The following is a 21721-nucleotide window of genomic DNA, read 5'->3' as shown; positions in this document are numbered from 1 at the left end:
TATGTATATGTATAGCTGATTCACTTTCTTATAAAGTAGAAACTAACACAACAATGTAAAGCAATTATACTCCAATAAAGATGTTAAAAAATGTGGTGGTCTATTAGTATTTCCCATTTTGTAATCTGTGTCCACTTTTTACTCTTTGGCATCTCTCATCTCTATACACACATACACATTTTCACTTTATTATTATCTTAATATATGTATTTATTCATTATATTAATGGTTCTATAACTTTTCTTTGTACATAAAGATACTGTGTTAATGTAGGTTTTATATTTTACTCCATTGGTAATATAACTTAGAATACTGAATAATAAGTGAATAAGCCGAAGAACCAGATTAGAACAAATCTGGTTAGATCATTATAGACCTTCACAGATAAAAGTAAGTCAGAGATTTATATAGAAAATGTAATGAGGATCAGATCTATTTTGTAAGAAAGCGACTTTGGAACCCAGAGAAAATGTCTTTCACCTATGAAGAAATATGTGTGCTATTTATTTATAACAGTCTCACATAAATCCTAAAACTTCTCCTTTTGTAAAATGAGTCATATTCATACCAGTTCATCATTTATCTATATATCTATATTTTTAATCTATCTGATTTTACTCTTGGTGATTCCTTCCTACCCAGAAAACCTTCCTCAATTAAATAGTCTCTGAACCTGAGATTTGTTAAAGAAAAAGTTAAATTCTTGTGTCTATAATTTCCAAATAAATGAAACTCATTTTAAAGACACTGGTCTTGAAAACCAAGTCTTCAAGTGCAAGAGCCAGACTTTGTGAGAGAAATGAGTTTTTAAATTCCAAAGTTTGAATCTGAAAATCTCCCATCACAAATGTTATACCATAAAAAAAAAACCACATGCATGATGATACAATATCCAGCTTTTACTAAGCCTCAAAGGATAGTCACTAGTATCAGCATTATTCTTCAAAACTGTCTTAGAATCTGTCACTATACCATTTAGAAATTTTTCAGTTGAAAGTGTCACAAAACCCACTCCAAACAGCCATAAACAATTTAACAAATTATTGGTGCACATATATGAAAAGTCTGGAAAAATGTGGGTTTTCATCAAGGATTCATTTAATCACTTTATCTCCTCATACAGAATGTATGCTAAATCTTAGGGCTAACTCTCTTTCTTGTTAGAGGTTGGTTGCCTGCACCTTTCAAGAGCTCAGGTGCTTGTTTTTATTTAGCCGTGTTTAAAGTATAATTTTTTTGTAGATTCTCAAAAGGGAGAAACTTCATTTCTAGAAGCCAGTGTCTCCTCAAGTAGGATTAGGAGTGTGTATGATGAATTAATGTGATCGATAAGAATGTATGATCTGCTGTTTAGCTTGAATCAAACTGGGGCCATATGGAGCTGGAATTGGGGACCACTTTCATCTTAAACACCTGGGCTGCAGTTGGAAGTATACATTGGTATGGTGAAGGCAACTACTACCAGCCTGAGAAAGCTAAGTATTCAGGAATTTTGCCAGCTAGTTGAAATCAGCCACATTGGGAGCATTTACAACATGAAAGTCAGCAAACATTATAAATCAAAGCCCTTTTAATTATTTTTTTTAATTCCAGGAGACCCAGGTTACCAACACATTGCTAGTTGTGTACCACCAACATATGAATTATAAACATGTTATAGTACAATTGTTCACTGGAAATCTACTTCATAATTTAAAAAATCAATAAATTCAACAATATTGATAATCTCAAAATAAATGTAATAAATGAAAGAAATCTGACTTTCCCTCTGCAAAAACAATATGTAGACTCTCCACAATTCCATTTTTATAAAATGCTAGAAAATACCAAAGTTAGGTTGTGTATTAGAAAGCAGATCAATCTGCTTTCTTGTCTTGGGTTGTTGCAGGACCAAGGAGTGAGAGAATTACAAGGAATCTTTTGGGAAGTGATGCATAAGTTAAACATCTTGATTGTGGTGATGGTTTCATGGGTATTTACATATTCAGACTTATCAAATTATACATTTAAATAAGGCTATTTTATTATACAGTGATTAAAATTCAATAAAGCTGTTTAAAAATCCCAGCAAAAACACTTAAACAGCAAAAAAGCTAACAAGAAAATGGCATCATTAAGAAAAAGAAAAGCCAAGGTACAGATGAAGAAAATAATTACAAATCATATATCTGATAAAAGACTTGTATCCCAAATATAAAAGGAATAAACCAACTCAATAATAGGACAAACAGCCCAATTTTTAAATGGTCAAATATTTTAATGCCCATTTCACTGAAGAATTATATAAGAGGCTAATATGTACATGAAAAGATTGTCAACATCATTAGTTACCAGGAGAATTCAAAGTGAAGCCACAATGAGCTAACATCACAAACCCACTAGACTGTAATAAAAAAGACTGGTTGCATTAGTTTGTGAGGGCTGCCATACCAAAGTACCACAAACTGGGTAGTTAAGCAAAAGAAATTTATTGTCTAACAGTTCTGGAGGCTAGAAATCTGAAATCACTGTTTCAACAGGGTTGGTTTCCTTTGATTGGCCGTGAGGAAAGTTTCTGTTCTCAGTACCTCTCCTTGGCTTTCAGATCTCTGCCTTCATTTTCACATGGTATTCTCTTTGTATATGTCTGTTTCTGTGTCCAAATTTCCCTTTTTATAAAGATATCAGTAATATTGGGTTAGGACTCATTCCATAACCTCACTTTAAACTTGATTATCCCTGTAAAGACCCTATCTCGAAATTTGCTCACATTTTGAGGCACTTGGGGTTAGAGAATTCCAGCAGTCTTTTTTGGGGGGGACACAATTCAACCCATAACAACACTAATATCAAATACTGGCATAGAGGTGAACAATCTAGATCATTCATGTAATTTTGGTTGGAATGTAAATTGTACAGCCACTTGGGAAACTACTTTGTCAATAAATTAAAAAGTTAAACATAATCTTCCCTTACTATCCAGCAATTTCATTCCTAGGAATCTATCTAAGATGAGTGGAAACACAAAGAAATTGTAGAGGAATATTTATAGTAGAATTATTCAAATTGTACATAGATTTTCATAGCAGCAAAAACTGGATACTGGATATTATTCAAATGTCCAACCAAAATGCAATATATCCATACAGTGGAATACTATTCACAATAAAAATGAACACAAAAAAATGGAGGGACTTCAAAAAAATATGATACATGAAATCAGTCATACACAAAACATATAATTCCATTTATTTTGAATATCAAAAAAACCTAATTTTATAGAAACAGAAAGCAAATCAGTAGTTAGCTGGGGCTAGGATAGGAGTGGAAATTGATTTCTAATAGACACAAGGGAACCCTAAGGAGTGATGGAAATGTTTAAAACTGAATTGTGGTGATGGTTTCAGAACTCTATAAGTTTACTAAAAATCAGTGAACTATACACTTAAAATGAGTGAATTTTATGCTATTTAAATTATAGCTTCATAAAACAGCCAAAAAGAAGTTTATCTTAGTACTCCAAACAAACAACAAAAGTTGCTTGCAGAAGGATATCAAAAGGAGAGATATTCAGAAGTGGATAGATTTAAAATATATTTTGGAGATAAATGTAGACTTCTGAAAGCTAGAGATTGGATGGTGATGAAACATGTGACACATAGGTATCTGACTTTAGAAAATGGGTGTGTGATGTTTCTTTTTCAGAGATAGGAAATAAATATGAAGAAACATTTCTGGGGAAAGAAAATCAAGAGTGCAGCAGTATAAATTCTAACTTTGATGAGATAATTGTGAGACATCCAAGTGAAGACAAGTTAGCAGCTTGAGCTCAATAGTGATGTCATGGCTGGAAATATAAATTTGTTATACATCAGCATTTAGGTGCTGTTCAAAGCATGGAAAAAATTTACTTAAACAAAATAACAACAGAAGAAATATACATCTGGAAAAGAACAAGGAAGAATTCCAGGTAGAGAAGTAGGAAATGACAAGAGTCTGAGATGAACATCTACTCAAATATCAAGTGTAGAAATACAGAGACTAAGAGATAGAGTTAGATACAGAGACTTGATAGAGTTAGAGATGGAGGTAGAGATAGAATACAGTAAGTGATAGAGATAAAAATAAAAATGAGCAAAAGCAAGATTTATCACAGGGATTATGGGGGGGTCACTATGTGGGAGCAAAGTGTTCATGCTGATAATTAGTGATAAATATTTTTAGAAAAGTAATTTTCCAGTGGCAGACCTTGAATGCCACAGTAAGTAATTTGAGCTTTTTCCTCTGCACAATTGAATTATTTAATGTTTCTGAGTAGGGAAATTGCATGCTGAGAATGGTGGTTTAAGAAAAAAAATTCAATAGAATGATTTAGGGGATTGGACCTTTAAAAAAGTCTGTATATGTATTCACTAAGGTCAAATAACTCAGGAAGATAATTCCAATAGTGTTGATCATTTCATACAAAATTCACTTAATATAATCTTTTTCTTCAAACTTGGAAGGATACAAGCAACATTCTCCTTGGATATGACAGAGTAATAAAGTATAGTTCTGCTATAAGAAAAATGCATTTTACTTGTGGAAAATGTAAATATAAATTTTAACAAAGTTACACTACCACGGAATCTTTACCACATCATATAGCTACCAAGTGGATGTATAGACAATACTTGAAACCCAATGGTAGGGCAAGGATTTTATCTATTTATGTCTCTTTGTTTCTATTAATTTCCTCACAAACATAAAGATCAAGTTAAGTGGATCAGTGGTTTTAAAACTTTGTTCAACAACCTTTCTCAAAATACGGAATTCAAATATATCAGACATTTGAAAGCAGTGATACTTTGAATAAGATACAAGCCTAGCAGTCATTCCCTAACATACGCCACAAGAATCCTTAGATTCTACTAATCATAGATTGAAAGTCATTTTGACTAGATCATCACAAAGTTAATTTGAAGTTCCAATATTATGTTTTTAATGATTATCTTCCTTTCACAATTATCTGTCATTCTGAAGCAGACAGATACCAATCCTCTCCCTGACTTCTGATTAATGTAAACAGACCACTACTTGCAATGGCAATAGAAAGCTAAGAAACAATGTCTTTGCCAAAGAAAAAACTCTTCGATATTCCACTGAATGTTGTAGATATTACTAGGTAACATAAGCAAAAGAAGGGAGCTAGTATGAAGAGGCTTAAGAAATGGCTCCTATGGAGCCACAAACAGCTAACATCTATAGTGAAGCAGAGTGTGTCTAGACAAAAAGACCTGTGTCTTTTTAAACTATCCCAGCTCTTGATATGACCTTCTGTCTTATGTTCCAGGAGCATCTTCTTGTGCACATATGCAGTACTTTTTCTACAGGATATATATAGGAGCAGAATTATAGAAAATTGAGTATGTGCATCTTCAGTTTTACTGGATAATTCTATAATATCTTCAAGATTAATGGATTCAATTTATTTCTCATTAGCAGAATATAATTGTTCATCTTTCTCTATATATCTTCCAGCCTTTATATAATTGTCAAAGTATATATTTTTCCAGTTTATGGGTGAAATATGATATCTCATGGTTGTTTTTTCTAGTTTTTCAACTCTGATTACTAATAAAACTGAGAATATTTAAATATATTTATTGGTTATTCAAGCTTATTTTCTATGATTTGCTTGTTCATAGGTTTAACACATTCTATTAGGCACTTTGTTTAATTTCTTATTTTTTTAACATATTTATTAGAGTATAATTGCTTTACAATGGTGTGTTAATTTCTGCTTTATAACAAAGTTAATCAGCTATACATATATCCCCATACCTTAATTTCTTATTTTTTTCAGAGTTTTATTTCATTATTGATATCAATTTTACCTAGGGTTTTGTGCTTTAATTATTTTCTCAAAATCTGTGACTGGTGTTTTGATTTTATTCACTCTACAGATATTTTTAGTTTCATCATAATCACATTTTTCAGTAATGTTCTTAATGATTTCATCTTTCTGCTTTTGTTTTAAATTACTTTCATACTCTGAAGTCATAAACATAGGATGTATATTTTCTTCTGAAAATTTTCAAGGATTGTCTTTTATGTATATATTATATCTAATACATAAAAAGTTTTATTTCGTAATCTAGTTTGAATCAAATATAGTTTTATTTTTTCTTCAGAGGGGAAAAATGTTCTAGCTAGATTAATTTAATAATCTCTTCCCCCAATAATTTATCTCTGAGTCATTTCTTAATATTTGTGCATGTCTCTTTCCTGTCTCTTTCCTGTCCCATCTCTACTAACCTATCCATGAGCCAATATTAAGCTATCCTAATTATACTTTATTATATTTTTGTTGATTCTGAATTAGAAAATATTTGTACACTTTTTCTCTCCAATTATGTTATTAGTTCAAGGAAAGCAAACACTGTATCACTATTTTAAAATATTTGTAATTAACAAAATGACAGAATGTTAAAGAATGGAAAGATGATGGGAGGGAAAAATGAGGGAAGAAAGGAGAAGAAAGAAAGAAAGAAAGAGAAATAGAGAAAAGAAAGAAGGGAGGGAGGGAAATAGTAAGGAATGGAGAGTATTTTGTTTTTTTCTTGTTTCAATATTTTTCTAAATAAGTAAGTATGTTTCCAGAAAATTGATTGTAAAAATCACAGAGAATCACCAAAAAAATCAAAAGCCAAGAAAAATAACAAGGGTGTATTTTATCCCATAAGTAATTATCTATAAATAAAGTTAAAATATTATTTACTCTGGAGCACACTTAGTATATTTAGTATAGTTATAAGATTGATATAAGAATTCGATTTGCTTAGGAAACAAACTGACCTGTCTCTACCACTTTCTAACTGTGCAAAATGAGCAATGTATCTATACGCCTCAATTTCCTCTCCTATTAAATAGAGTAATATTTGCCTTATAGGATGGTTAAAAAGATTAAATAAGAAATGAATGCAAAGTACTTTCCAGTGTCTAGCATACCTTATGAAATAAATATGTTTTAGTAATTACAAAAACAATTACTTAGAATTGTCAGGAAAAGGATCTCCACTGGTTAATTTTGAAATATATGTGAGTTTGAATAGTACATATTAGTCAACCATTTGGGGGGCATGAATTTAAAATGAAAATGGTGATATTTAATAAGTACTCTTTTTTTTACCAGTTAAAAATGAATGCAGCCAAATAAAATTCATTTTTATAGTGTATATGTGTTCTGGTAGAGTAAGAAATAAAAAGATAAGTTTCACTAGATAAACAAATCTACAAATCTATACTTATAATAATAATAATGTAATATTGAATTATAACCAGTGCATGAATTTTCTATGAGTCCATACTTATATAAATAAATGATTGAATGAACTAGTGAGGTGGGAGGGGAATAGACAAATATCTTGTGCAGAAAGATTCCAAATGATTTATGTAAATACTCCTATCTCAAGGAGTGGATCACAATTCTGTGTATATATATAGGCTGTGCATAGTGACTTCCTACCAGATATTTAAATATGAAAAAGAAGGAAAAGAGTAATTTTACCTGGCAAACACAATCTTCTCCAGGTGATCAAGGATAATACCAACACTGATAAGCCATGCTGATAGTATGTATCATTGGTATGATGGGATGAGAATGGCACTTTATCCTCAAGCCCATAACTCCAGTCTAATCATGAGAAAAATATCACACTATCCAAATTAAATGATAGTCTACAAAATAAATGACTATTACTCCTCAAAACTGTCATGGTCTTCAGAAACTAGGAAAGTCTGAGAGACTGGTATAGTGGAGCCTAGGTAGACGTGACAACTAAAAGTAATGTAGTATCCTGGATGGGATCCTGGTACAGAAAAAGGATATTAGGTAAAAGCTAATGACGTTACTTAATAATAACAAGCTAATATCAGTTTATTAGTTCTGACAAACATACCATACTAATGTAAAATGTTAATAATAGGGGAAACTGAATGTGGTGTGTACCCAAAATACCCAAAGATGCACTGTCTTTGCAGCTTTTCTGAAACTCTAAAACTGTTCTAAAATAAAGTTTATTTTTAAAAATCTCGGTGGACAAAAGAAGAGTTAAATGGCTATGAACATGAATTATTTTCTTATATTGCACCAAAATGTAATTAACTGTATTTATCAAACACAGCTAGAAGTGTGAAATCATTGTAAAGAAAGGCCTGTCAAATTAAACACTAGATGAAGGAAAGCAAATGTATTCCTGTTTTTCAATTGAGGGAAAATGGAATATTCAATGAGAAAGAAATTGGCAGTCAAGTAAATATATTATCTCAAAGTATAAATAAAAGTTGATCTTTACTTGGAATTTTGGGTCAGTTTGTGAATATCAAGTCAACAGAGAGAAAAAAGAAATTAAAATAGAATATTGGGGCAGGTTAAATTGTAGTATTTCAACATAATTAAGTTTTATAATGATCAACCATGGACCATAAAATAAATATGTTACTAAATATGCTCAAACCGCAGTATACAACTAACTCACTTGTGATAACTGACTGAAGCAGATTTTTTTCTAATTGAATATTAAAAATTTTTTCTAAAGTGTATAGTTTTAAGTTTCACTAACCTCTATAGTTTGGAAAATTATTTTTGTTTTGGGTGAGATATAAAGAAACATTAAAGTACCAGTTTAGTTTAAGCAATAAACATATCTATTACTGAAAAAGTCTCAAAGAGAGAACTTAAAAATCCTTAAAAATCTTAAAAAACCTTAACAATCTGTTATAAGGTGTCTTCTGTTTACTGTAGAGGCATTTTTAGATAAATTTGAGCGAACAAATCAATTCAAAGCATCTTATGTTGTGTAACATTTACTGGAAAGTCCTATTATTTCTCTATATAATAATGATTCCCCTACAATTTAAAATATGTGTAAAGTAACAGTAAAGTTGACATCAACAGCAAAGTGAGATTAATTGATATTGAGTGCAAAATGATTACTGAAGTCTTCAAAGTGCACAGATATGGAAGACTTTACTATTATAATCTTCTGCATTTCTAATAAGCCACAAATGCACCAGACAGAATAAGCAAAAATCAATTGAATAATTCAAAATGAGTCAAATATTCTAACCACAGTTCTTATGGTTACATTAATGGATTTTTTTAAAAATGGCAAAAACGCAAACTTAAAGCATTAATCCAAAAAGATCTGAGGTCATTTCCAAGTCAATGTGATAAATGATTTCAGGTTCATCGGTACTTAAATTTGCAAATTGGGAGTGTTGTGCTGCAAAACAAGAAATGCTAATGCTGGTCATGTTTCATCTGCAGTTTTCAGTCTTCATTTAGTGCATATCTGTTTTGTTCCTACCCTTTATTAAATAGTTCGGTGACTGCTCATCATCCATAGATTTATTTTTCAACTGTGGTTCAGAGACCTCTGTTGGTTCATGAAACTATTCTCAGAGTTGCAAGAATTATCAAAATTATTTCTATTTTGTCTTTGCATTTGAAGAAATATTACACATACTTCCACACAGACATACTTTATAATTAAGTACTGTCATATGATTCATTTGCCTAAATTCACATTCGTGTTTAAAATTAGGGCTTCCCTGGTGGCGCAGTGGTTGAGAGTCCGCCTGCTGATGCAGGGGACACGGGTTCATGCCCCGGTCCGGGAAGATCCCACATGCCGCGGAGCGGCTGGGCCTGTGAGCCATGGCCGCTGAGCCTGTGTGTCTGGCAAAAAAAGAAAAGAAACAATCATATTGGCATCAAGTAGCATTTTTGTAACTGGCAAGGATGTTAAAAAATGAACATATATGAATTTAAATACATGAATGCCATATATATATAATGTTATTACATTTAGACTGAATAAAAATTGGTTTGAATTACATATGAATAAGGAAAAATGATAGTACAATTTTGGCATAATAAAAGAATGCAAAAATGTTGGCATTCCAAAAGCAAAATACTTGCATATTCTGTTGGATATTCATATTTTGCAAACATATGTCATAGACACAGTCTTTCTAATTTTGTAAGAGTTCATTAGTTCAGTAGCAAAGTCTCAATGAAAAATTTTCTAAAAATGTCTTTTTTAGTATATACCCCTTAGGGATTGCCCGTTAAAACAATGGCTTAGTTGATAACAGCAATTTTGTCAGTGATAACTATAATGTGACTAATAAGAAACTAAATTGATAGTAATAAATACATACATTTCTACTTTAAATTCAACATCTGTAATTTAGTTTCCATAAATCAGCATCAACTGTTATAATAAATCTATGTAGCTAAATTCTATTTTATTTGAAGCTTTCTTTGCCTTTAATTTATATGTTTTGTTTATAGTTATAGAAGGACTATCAGTGTAAAATTTTTAAATAAAAATTTAGGTGAGTGTATATTTATTTAAAATTGTAATACAGTATTATGGCAACATTAGAAGGCTGTGAAAAATACCATTTCACTCACTCAGTGATTAAAAATGGAATAACCTCGGTCTCTTTTGAGATGTTTGCTTGTTACTGGTAGTATTACCTTCTTTCATGGTTGGTGCAATGATCTTGAAAAGGAAACCAATGAATCCTATTTCCACTCTGCATTCAACAGCTTTTTCCTGGAGTCATCAAGTGCCTCATTTTCCATCTATAATTATTTTTCTTTTAAAAAAGTTTCATTTTTGATTATAATTAAATGATGAAAATAATTGTTATACTTTGTTTCTACTTTGCTGGGGCCCAATAAGTAGGTTCTATTGACAAATGACTTCTTTGTTAGTCATATATGAAAAAAAATTATTATTTAGTTTGAAATCTAAGCTTCTGCTTCTGTCCATAATGGAATAACTAGAATCTACCTACACTTTTTCTTCTGCAAGCCAGTAGAAAAAATGACAAACTATATGACAAGTGTTTTTAGGCATTTTATAATAGGTAGTACATATACATGGTAAATGAGAGAAGGAAAAGAGGACCCCTGAGGTGACCCCAACTTTCTGTCTAGAGGCAATTTCATTAACTAAGTTGATACATAGAAAACACAGGTGGTCTCATTCAGTTGAGGGAACAGAGATTGAAACTAAAGGACCTTGATACACCTAGAATTTAAGGGATGAGAGCACTGGAGACAATGGATTCCAGAAAAGGTCTCAAAAATTATTCCTGGAGTCCACTTGAGTATTTGGCTGACTACTAAACCAGGTAGAATTCTATATTTTGGGAAAGAATAACCAAATACCTATAAGTGGAACAAGTTCTAGAGATCCCAGTAAGAAACGTTCACTAGAAAATGTTTGAATTCTGACCAATCAGAGGGGAGAATCTAGGACATTTAGTAAGAACTCAAAAATCATATACCTTAATAGAAGCGATAAATCGGTCTTTGAATGAAACCATCATTAAATCTACCCTGTAGAAGCTTAAGAAACAAATCTTAAAAGGATCAAGCTGGGCTTCCCTGGTGGCGCAATGGTTGAGAGCCTGGCTGCCGATGCAGGGGACATGGGTTCGTGCCCCGGTCCGGGAAGATCCCACATGCCGTGGAGCGGCTAGGCCCGTGAGCCATGGCTGCTGAGCCTGCGCATCCGGAGCCTGGGCTCCGCAACGTGAGAGGCCGCAACAGTGAGAGGCCCGCGTACAGCAAAAAAAAGAAAAAAGAAATAAAGGATCAAGCTAATCCATACATGCATAATATATACTGCCTGCCAGAACAAAGCCCACTATTCTTTAAAGGACAACAGTGGAATCCATCACACAACACTGTAAAATATATAACATCCAGCATGCAATAAGTGGCCAACACGGCAGGGTAGAAAGAGCTCACCTTCTCCCACAGGCACATCAAAATTATAACTATTTACAGAGTAACTACTGATGAGAATAACCTGAAAACTAGCAGAAGAGATCTTCAACTAAATATATAAAGAAGGAACACGATTAGAAGGGGTGGAGGGGCAGAGACACAGTATAGTCAAGACTCATACCCCCAGGTTAGTGATCTGCAAATGGGAGGATAATCACAGAGCTTCTCCCCTTATACCCCAAAGCCCACTGATATTATTCAAACTAGCTAATCCTAAACTGTTCATCCTGCCTCTTTTACCTTTCCCTCAGAAACCCCAATAAAGACTCTAGCTTAAAACTATTACTTGCTCCTGCTTCTGCTTCCTGGCCAAAACCTGGTGTTCTTCCTATGGCCCTGTGTGGGGACACATGCGTCTTGTTTGTAGGAGAAATGTGAATAACATTAAACTTGTCTTTCAATGACACTGACCTCTCTAAGTCACATTTATAAATTAAGACTTGGGCCCAGAACAAAGTAAAATATATAAATAATCTAATGGGAACATTAGATTCTGCTGAGTGGGGACCCCAAAATATATCCATATCCTAAAGTCCCGAACCTGCAAATATTACCTTATCTGCCAAGAAAGCATGATTAATTTAAGAATCTTGAGAGGAGAAGCTTACCCTGGATGATGATGATGATGATGATGATGATGATGATTATAAATAAAATCACACATATCCTTTAAGAGAGAGACAGAGTGAATTCCAACACACAGAGGAGAAGGAAATGTGAAAAAGATGGAGCAGAGAGAGATTCAGCCACAAGCCAAAAAATGGCCATAAGAAGCTGGAAGAGGCAAAGAATGAATTCTCCCCTAAAGCCCTCATATGGAACATAGCCCTGCCTAAATCTTGATTTCAGACTTTTGGCTCACAAAACTATGAGATAACAAATTTCTATGGTTTTAAGCCACACAATTTGTGGCAATTTGTTATAGCAACCCTAATACCGTTTACAGTACTGAGAAGAATTTCAAAGAGCATGGTAGAAAAAGCCTAGCTTGCCTTAAAGTGACTGTAGAAACATGGACATTGAAAGTGATTCTAAGGATAGCTCAAAAGGAAATGCAAAACACATTGGAAAACAGAGGAAAGGTGATCCTTGTTTTATAGTAGCAGAGAACATGGCTGAATTATGTTCTACTAGCTGGAAAGCAGAACTTTAAGTAATGAATTTGGATATTTAACTGAGGAGATTGAGGTCCAAAAAAAGTGTTGAAGGTTTGTGTTTGTTTTGTTTTTTTATTTTTCTTGCTCATGTGAAGTGTGAGAGAACAAGATAAATTGAGAAATAAACTGTTAAGCAAAAAAGGAGTCAGAACTTGATGATTTGGGAAATTCTCAGCCTATCCAGATTGCAAAAGATGCTAAAATTAGGACATTCAATATTAGGAAAGTATGCACTGGAGAGAAGCCCAAGCGTGTAACTGAACAACTTTTGCTAATAATGTTAGGCATGTGACCCATGGATCAATCCACCTGTCTCGGCAGAAAGTAGCAATAGAGATGCAATTATCCAGGAAAGGTATGTGGAGGAACCTCTTGTGTAATGGTTTGAATCACAGTAACATGCAGGCTACCTACAGGTTTTTGATAATTGTATACTAACAAAAACACTGGACTGAAAGCAACAGAGGCAGAGCGACATTAAATAAGGTTGTCAGACTCCCTAAATTCATCAGAGAGGAAATAGGCTGATAAAACTACTCAGATGCAAATATGTGCTACCCTTTAAAAAAAAATAAAGAAAAAAATTATTCTGAGAACAGAGGCTTGGGCCGAGAAGGCAAAGCTGTAGAGACCAAGACCTATGTATGACATTACAGGCACAGAGGGCAGAGCTGTGAGCCTCAAAGAATTATTATCAGGTCTTGAAATCTAATAGAATTTGCCTTGCTGGATTTTGAACTTGCTTGGGAACAGAAACTCCTTTATTTTTTCCACTTTTCTCTCTTTTGGAATGAAAATTATCTCATTATATTATATATATTATATTATATTATATTATCTCATCCCGATCAAACCATAGTACTAGGGAAGCAGTTAACTTGTTTGCTAGTTTCACAGGTGCCCAGGTATAGAAAAATTTTGAATCAGGATCATTCTAAGACTTTCACACACACCTAATTTAAATGATGAGATTTGAGATTTTTGAGCCAATGATATTTAGATGAGGTTTTAGACTTGAGCAGATGGTGCAATGGACAGAGACTTTGAGGTATGTTGGTGTAAAGTGAATATATTTTGAAGTAGACCACACATGAATTTTTGGAGGCCAGAAATCAGACTGCAGTAGACTAAGAAATGCCCTCTCCTGCAAAGATATATTCACTTCCTCTTTCCAGAATTTGTGAGTTTCAGCTAATATGGCCAAACAGTGATAGTTTCCTCATATGGGAAAATATGCAATTAAGTTCAAAGAGGAATTTATCCAGGATTATCTGGGTAGGCCCTTAATTCAGTCACGTTTATGCATCCTTATAAGAAGATTGTTTCACACACATGAGGACCAAGGCAAAGATTGGAATGAAGCATCAATAAGCCAAGAAATTCCAGGCGGTTACCAGAAGCTGAAAGAGGCAAGGAACAGAACACAGAACCTCTGGTGGAAGTGCAGTTCTGCTGACACAATGATTATAGACTTCTGGCCTTCAGAAATGTGAAAGAATACATTTCTGTGATTTTAATCCAACCAATTTGTGATAATTTGTTATAGCACCCACAGTAAACTAATGCATGCAACTTCTGGAGATGAAAAATAAAGTATATGGAATAAAAATTTTACTAGAAGAGATTAAAAACTATTGGACAGAATAGAATTTAACATTTGTAAACTTGAAAACATAGAAATAGAATCTATTCAATCTAAAGCACCAAGAGGAAAAAAAAATCTGAAAAAAATGAACACATCCAGGGACCTGTGAGACATCTAGAAGTACAACATACTTATAATTGGAGTCTCAGAAAATAAGGAGAGATGATATTTGAAGAAACAAAGTTTTAAAAATTTGATAAATATCGTGAATCCAGAGATCCAGATAGTTCAACAAACAGAAAGCAGATAGAATAAAAATAAAGTAATACCTATGAACCTCATCAAATTCCTGAAAAGTGGTAAAGAATAAATTTTAAAATCAGGCAGATGGGAAAAATATTATATTTGAGGGAACAATAAGAAGAGTGACTACAGGCTTTTCATCTAATATGATAAAAATCAAGACGATTGGTATCTTTAAAGTGCTAAAAGAAAACAATAGTCAACCTATAACCAGCCAGAAATTCCTTCAAAAGTGAGGATAAGATAAAGCCAATTTTAGAAAAACTTAAGCCTAGAGATTTGTCCCCAGCAAGCTTGCACTACAAGAAATTGTAAAAGAAAATTTTCAGATACAGCAAAATGATACCACGTTAAACTTGGATCTTCACAAGGAAAGCCAAACACTGGAAATGGTAAATTATAGGTAATTGCAAAAGTTATTTTTCTCATTTTGTGAAAAAAAAATTTTGAAAAGGTAATTGACAAATTAAAGCAAAATTTATTACAATGAATTGAGGGGTTAAAACACATGCAGAAGCCAACAACAGCACAAAAACTCTTACAATCCAATTCATGGAAATGTTTGAAGAAACAGAGAATGCATAGAGATCATTTTGACCCGTTTTACAACTTTTGTTTTGGAACACATTTCTGTGAATCAATTTACTTACATTTGCAGAGTGTAAGTGCTTAAATTGCAAACAAATATAACACCTGGAATTTTATTAAATACTGCTATTATTCTGTTTGTGTACATGCTGCAGAGGAAAAAAGTTGCATTTGTTCCTTAATATAATTAGGTAGTCTTTCACGTAAGTTTACAAATGATGATGATAATGGTTAGCAAATGGAATACACAATCCCATCATCTGAGGGTTTTTTTTCCCCCTGTATATTCCTAGTATCCAGTGTTTATTACTTAAAATAAATTTCATCTGTTACAAAAAAATTGAACCCTAGCTGGAGAAAAATTAACTATAAGATTTAGCTGAAGTATTTTGCCATTGTTTTATTTTTAAAATCCTATTTACATAATCTAACATGTTTATTCCAAATACATTTATTTGTGATAACCAATATTTTTGCACTAACTGGCATACCTACTCAATTAAAACATGTAGAAACTTCTTCAGTTTTCTCTGTCAGAAAAATAAACAAATTGGATGGGAAACCAGTGAGATGCATTTCACAATGATGTTAAGTTTGTTAACTAAATACATGAGCAAGCAGAACTGCCAATGTTTTATTATATGTTTTTTCCCATAAGTGTAATGGAGAATACTAATTACTCCATATCTGCAAAAATATACTGAAACTTTCTATAGATTACTTTAAATATGGCATAAACATTAGAACTTTTTGACAATGGCTGAAGATATTCTTTTCTCTCCCTTTTCCTGTGTTTCCCAGAATTGAGAAATTTAGATGTTATTTTAGTGGGTGAAACCTACAAAGGAGTTCAATGCTGAGGTACACACTTTGTTCTCTAACTAAGGAGACAGGAGTGGTAAGTGTGCTGGACTGTTCTCTTTCCTTCCATGCCTTCTGGTAGTGCTGGCAAGTAGCTGGTGAGACTCTATTCTGACTCTTAATGACAGGTGTTCCTGGAAAGACTTTCTTCGAGTGAGAATGCTAAATATGAGTTAATGAAGAGATCAGTTTGAAGTTGTTAAAAACGGACCTCCATGTGCTTTTATTCTATGTCATTTGGGCGTAGACAAACTAGGCAAAAATTCTTCCATGTTGTTAGATGTATACACTTGGCTTCTACACTGGGGCCTAGAAACAAATTCTCCCCATTAATAACTAATTGCTTTCTCTTGTGTAGTTATTTGCTTTATAGGTTCGAGTAATGAATGGGTACTCTACTATTCCTGGATTCATAATACTAATAATTATTCTAGTCTCATTCCCAATTTCAGGAAGTTTGAATAACTAAAGGAATATGCAAATAGACTTTGGTGGGAAACCCCCCCAAGAAAAAAAATAAGTTTTCTTCTCTGTAAGACTTCTGTGGAGTTTAAACCTTTAACAGCATGACTACAGCTAGTGAAAATGTAGCACTGAATTTGTTATGAAGACCAGGACAAGCCTGTTTGGAACTTGAATTTACAAATCACAATGTCCTAAATAAATCAATCTAAATTCACTACAAAATAGAAAGAAAAAGATTATGTGCTATTTGGGCTTTTGGATAGGTACTACCAGGCAGCAGGTAATTGATCTCCATACCTGTTCCTCTTGTCATTCTCTTGACCTCTTCACTTAACTTCAACAAACTCTTAATCTGTTTCCATAATAATTTTTATGCATGTCCCTGAAGCCCTTTCCACTTTTATATGCACACAAATTTCAAGCAATAACAAACAACTTGCTCTGCAATGCAGCTTTTTTATTAATCACTATCATCAATCACTCAAAATACCCCCAAATAACTGTAAAATCCTAGGGAATAAAAAGTACATTTCTCACGCACACCCATCTTTAAGGCAGATTCTCTAATCTCTACTTTTAACAAGCCAGTTACCTCTAAATACATCGTACCTAGAAAGTTTGGAATTGTTGATATATGGAGCAGTAACCTTTGAGGACTTCTGTGACTTTGCCACAATATCTTAGGAATAGTACCTGCCTGTGTTCTTAGGTTGAACTGGAGATATTATATCTATTTGAATTTGAATCACAATTGTGAATGATCAAAGCAAGATCATGGATTATTCTGCAGAGAAGTAACACAGTTCATCATTGAACAAACAAACAAAATAATGGTCTGCATCTGCAATAGTTTATTACCTTGTGGTGAGATAAAATAAGTTTTCTATATCTTCACAGTTCCAAGGATAAATAATAAAATTGACAGAGTATACACTTAGAATATTCTGACTGTAGCAATCCAATTTATCCAGAAGCAGAATAAAAGCACAATAAAAAGGTAAAAGGCTTTATAATTTTATGTGTGAGGAAAATAAAATGTCTTGGGTTTTCTGAAGGAAATCTCTGAAACTCATGGGAATGTAGGATTAATCAAAAGATTGATTGATCTTGAAATCAAACAAAAACTGTGGTAAAAAAGAAACATGAAAAAGGGTAAAGATACCCAGATTCAGCCACCAGTAATTGTTTATGTAGAGCTAGAGAAGGAAAGTCTTCAACTTTTTAAGTACAATGTAGTTTCAACACCTCAGGTAATCCTAGTTGAAAAGACTAGGGTAAAGGAATTGCAATCCCAAATCAGCACTGATCAAAATTTAGTGTGGGGCTTCCCTGGTGGCGCAGTGGTTGAGAGTCCTCCTGCCGATTCAGGGGACACGGGTTCGTGCCCCGGTCCGGGAAGATCCCGCATGCCGCGGAGCATGGGCCCGTGAGCTGGGCCCGTGAACCATGGCCGCTGAGCCTGCATGTCCGGAGCCTGTGCTCTGCAACGGGAGAGGCCACAACAGTGAGAGGCCCGCGTACGGCAAAAAAAAAAAAAAAAAAAAAAAAAAAAAATAGTGTGCATTTGAATTACCTGGTATCTTGTTAAAGTGTTAATTTTGATTCAGAACCTGATATTCTATATTTTCAATAAGCTCTCAGAAGATGGGGTGCTGCTGGTTCCCAGATAACCCTCTTAGTAGCAAAACACCAGAGGGTATACAGGAAAATAATCAAAGAATAGAATGTAAACAAATACTACTCAAGGTCTCTAGATGTCAAAAGGGAGAAATATGGTTTTAAGAATGACTATCCAAGTGAGGATGTATTAAACTTTAGGTGAACCCTGAAGCAGAGGCTTTGGATTCATTCAGCAAGATAAGTACCAACTCTGTGAATTTTCTGTTTTAAATATAATGTATTAATAGAAATCTGAGGTACAGTAAGGTCCACAGATCAGAACACTATTGCCATTGAAAGTTTATTATTCACAGTTTCCAAAAAGAGAGGCCACACAGGGAAGCCCTAAGTTGAGTCAGGAGGCAGAGGGAAAGGGGAGAACTGTGGATAAAACCTTTATTGTGGTTTCTACAAGAAGAACAGCAGGCAGAGAGGTTTATGATTGGCTAATCTAAATAGTTTCAGCAGGCTGTGGGGTTCAGGGGCTGTCTCTAATTGTCTGGTAGTTGGCCTTGAGGAAATTATGGCAGGAAAATAGGAATATAAGATGTCAGAGAGGAAGACATGGTTAGTTCTAAATTTGGGAATGATGGGAAAGGCATTTTTTTGTAGGTGATTCCTAAAATATATTGAGGAATAAATAGGATTTTCCCAGGCTCACAGATGACAGATTTTGTCTGATGCAAAGAGATCAATCAGGCAAAAGCAAAACAGTTTGTTTGGGGGCATACTGGAGACCCTTGAAGTAATGAGGTGTGGTTAGAGAATTTGTGACCAGAGAGGAATTAATGGACACAGTTGAACATGATCTTACAGTCTCCTTCCAAAGTAGAACTTGTATCCTCAGAAAAACAAGTAGGAAGAAATACACGTCATACTCCTTCTTTCTAACTTTACAATCTCTCTTTCCAATCCAACTTGACTGGTTATTTTTCCAAATTATAATATGATCCAGTGGAGAATTGCTTGTTTGGGCCAACCAGTAACAGTAGAGTTTAATCTACTGGACTGTTGTTCTACATTGATGTAATTTTGCCATGTGTCCGTCAAATGTTTGTCTAATAAAGTGATTGAACCATTCTTTTGTGAACTAGGAAGAATGAGTGCAATTATCTTACAGTCAATTCTGCCCTCTAGATTTACACTGACATGGTTACATGTGGAAAACATTGTATGTGAACCCAGATAATTGAGCAGAGAAATGCTCCAAAGTTACTGCATGACTGAAAAGGAGCAAGGAAACATATATATAACAAAATCTCCATCAAGGAGAAAAAAGTAAGGAAATAATATTTAAATTATTGTGGACTTGTTCACTACTAATCACTTTACTGACACTATTTTGTTCTCCTAACAAATCTGTAAGTAGGCTTCATTTCTGAGTCTAAAATAAGGACACTTCATAAGGATCACCTGAATGCTTGCAGACATGCACATTATATCAGAGAACTCATCCCAAGAAATTCTGATCCTGTAGGCCTGTTGTGGGACACAGAGAAGAAACTGAATTTTAACACATATCACAGATTATACTAATACAGGTGATCTTGGCCCATATTTTGAGAGGCACTGGATTAATTCACTTATCAGTATAATATAGTAAGTAGTAGACTTTCATCTGAGTCCAATATTCATTCTTTTTCTCCTCATCATTGTTCCAGAGAAGAAATTTTTCTCAGCATATTCCAATGATAGCTTTACTATTTTTTTTTTTTACAATTCAGAAATGATTTATGAAACATGTTTCCTTATACAAAGGGAGACATGACAGAAGCTGGGATGGGGTCAATTGTTCTTTGTACCAAACAAGAACATTTATGAAGGCTACTCTCCAGATTTGAAACATCTAATTACCCTTACTTTAATGGCTTTCCTCCTTCTTATAGATCTTGAGAATTAAGTTATCTATTTTTCTAAAGATATAGGAAAGCATGAGATATAGGAAAGCAGTCTTACTCCATGTCAAAGATGTTATAAGCAATTTGATATAGAATATTTTACTGATAGATTTGAAAGTCAGATTTATGAAAATATTTGGTTGTTTCTACTGCTATTTCTTAATCATTTCACATAAGATTTAAGTTTTTCTTAAAAATTAAAATGGAATTTACAGGTACTTGTAAAGTTTAACTTCACTAAAACTCTATAGTGAGTAAAATTTCAATTTAGTAAGACATCATTAATAATGATATATTTGTCAAATGAATAAAGTCATAAAAGCTAGTAACTTACTATTTTTTGCTCTGTTAATAGTATGATTTTTGACCTAGGCCAAATTTATTTAATTTCACGAAATTTTTCTTTCTTTATCTATAAATTCCTTTAAATATAAATTTACTATTTCCTTGAGGTAGAGAAATAATAATAAAAATGCTTCTTTGGAGAGGATATTGAACAACAATAATTTTCTGTTGATTTCTCCTGCTTCTTGCTCTATGACGGAGGGAAGATTTAAAATGATCTAGCTGTGAGGAAGAACTTGGGTAAGCACTGTGAGCAAGAATATGTTTCATCAATTTCATAGTGATAGATTGAATGTTAAGCTTTTTGGCTCCTATGTGTGAAACCCATAAGAATCAAGAAAGCATTACTTACTTTCTCATGGTAAAATATCTTTAATTGATCAAATCAAATATATATGCCAGAGAAGACTTGACAAGTAAAATATCCCTTTTTTTTTTTTTTTGGTTTTGTTTTTTGTCTATCATGAAGTTGGATTGTTAAATTGATATTCTTATTAGTGGATATTTTAAAATTTATCACAGACAAATTTTCTTTTTTTAATCTTCAAATAATATACATTCTAGTTTCATAATTTGGATAAATTTAAATTATTTCATCCATAAGGATTGATTTGAAAATCATTTAAATACATAAAATTACTTCTTTGGAGGTTTTCTCCCTGTTTTGCTTTATTGTAAAACTATAATAAACTATTTTAATCCCCCACGAAATCCCATTAAGTAGATAACTAAAATTTTGGAGGGTATCTTATGTCATATCCAATCCTTTTCTTTTGGTGGAAGTAAAACAACCATGTATTATGACTTAAAATAGAAAGAATATATTAAAACGCCTTTGCTTTTACTAAAAATAATAGGTCATTATGGTTTAGAAAGATGCAAGTAATTATGTTACTTGAAATAATTAACAAATAGACTATATTATAGGTTCAGAGTTGTTAAAAAATAAAAAAAATAAACAACACTGGAATATTTACAAAGTTAGTTGAGCTAAATTTTTGATCCTTGTCTTTGACCATTGGATTCTGCT

The sequence above is a fragment of the Tursiops truncatus genome, chromosome 7, assembly GCF_011762595.2.
Source record: "Tursiops truncatus isolate mTurTru1 chromosome 7, mTurTru1.mat.Y, whole genome shotgun sequence".
NCBI lineage: Eukaryota > Metazoa > Chordata > Mammalia > Artiodactyla > Delphinidae > Tursiops > Tursiops truncatus.
The sequence above is the reverse complement of the archived record's forward strand: the minus strand, read 5'-3'. Positions refer to the sequence as shown.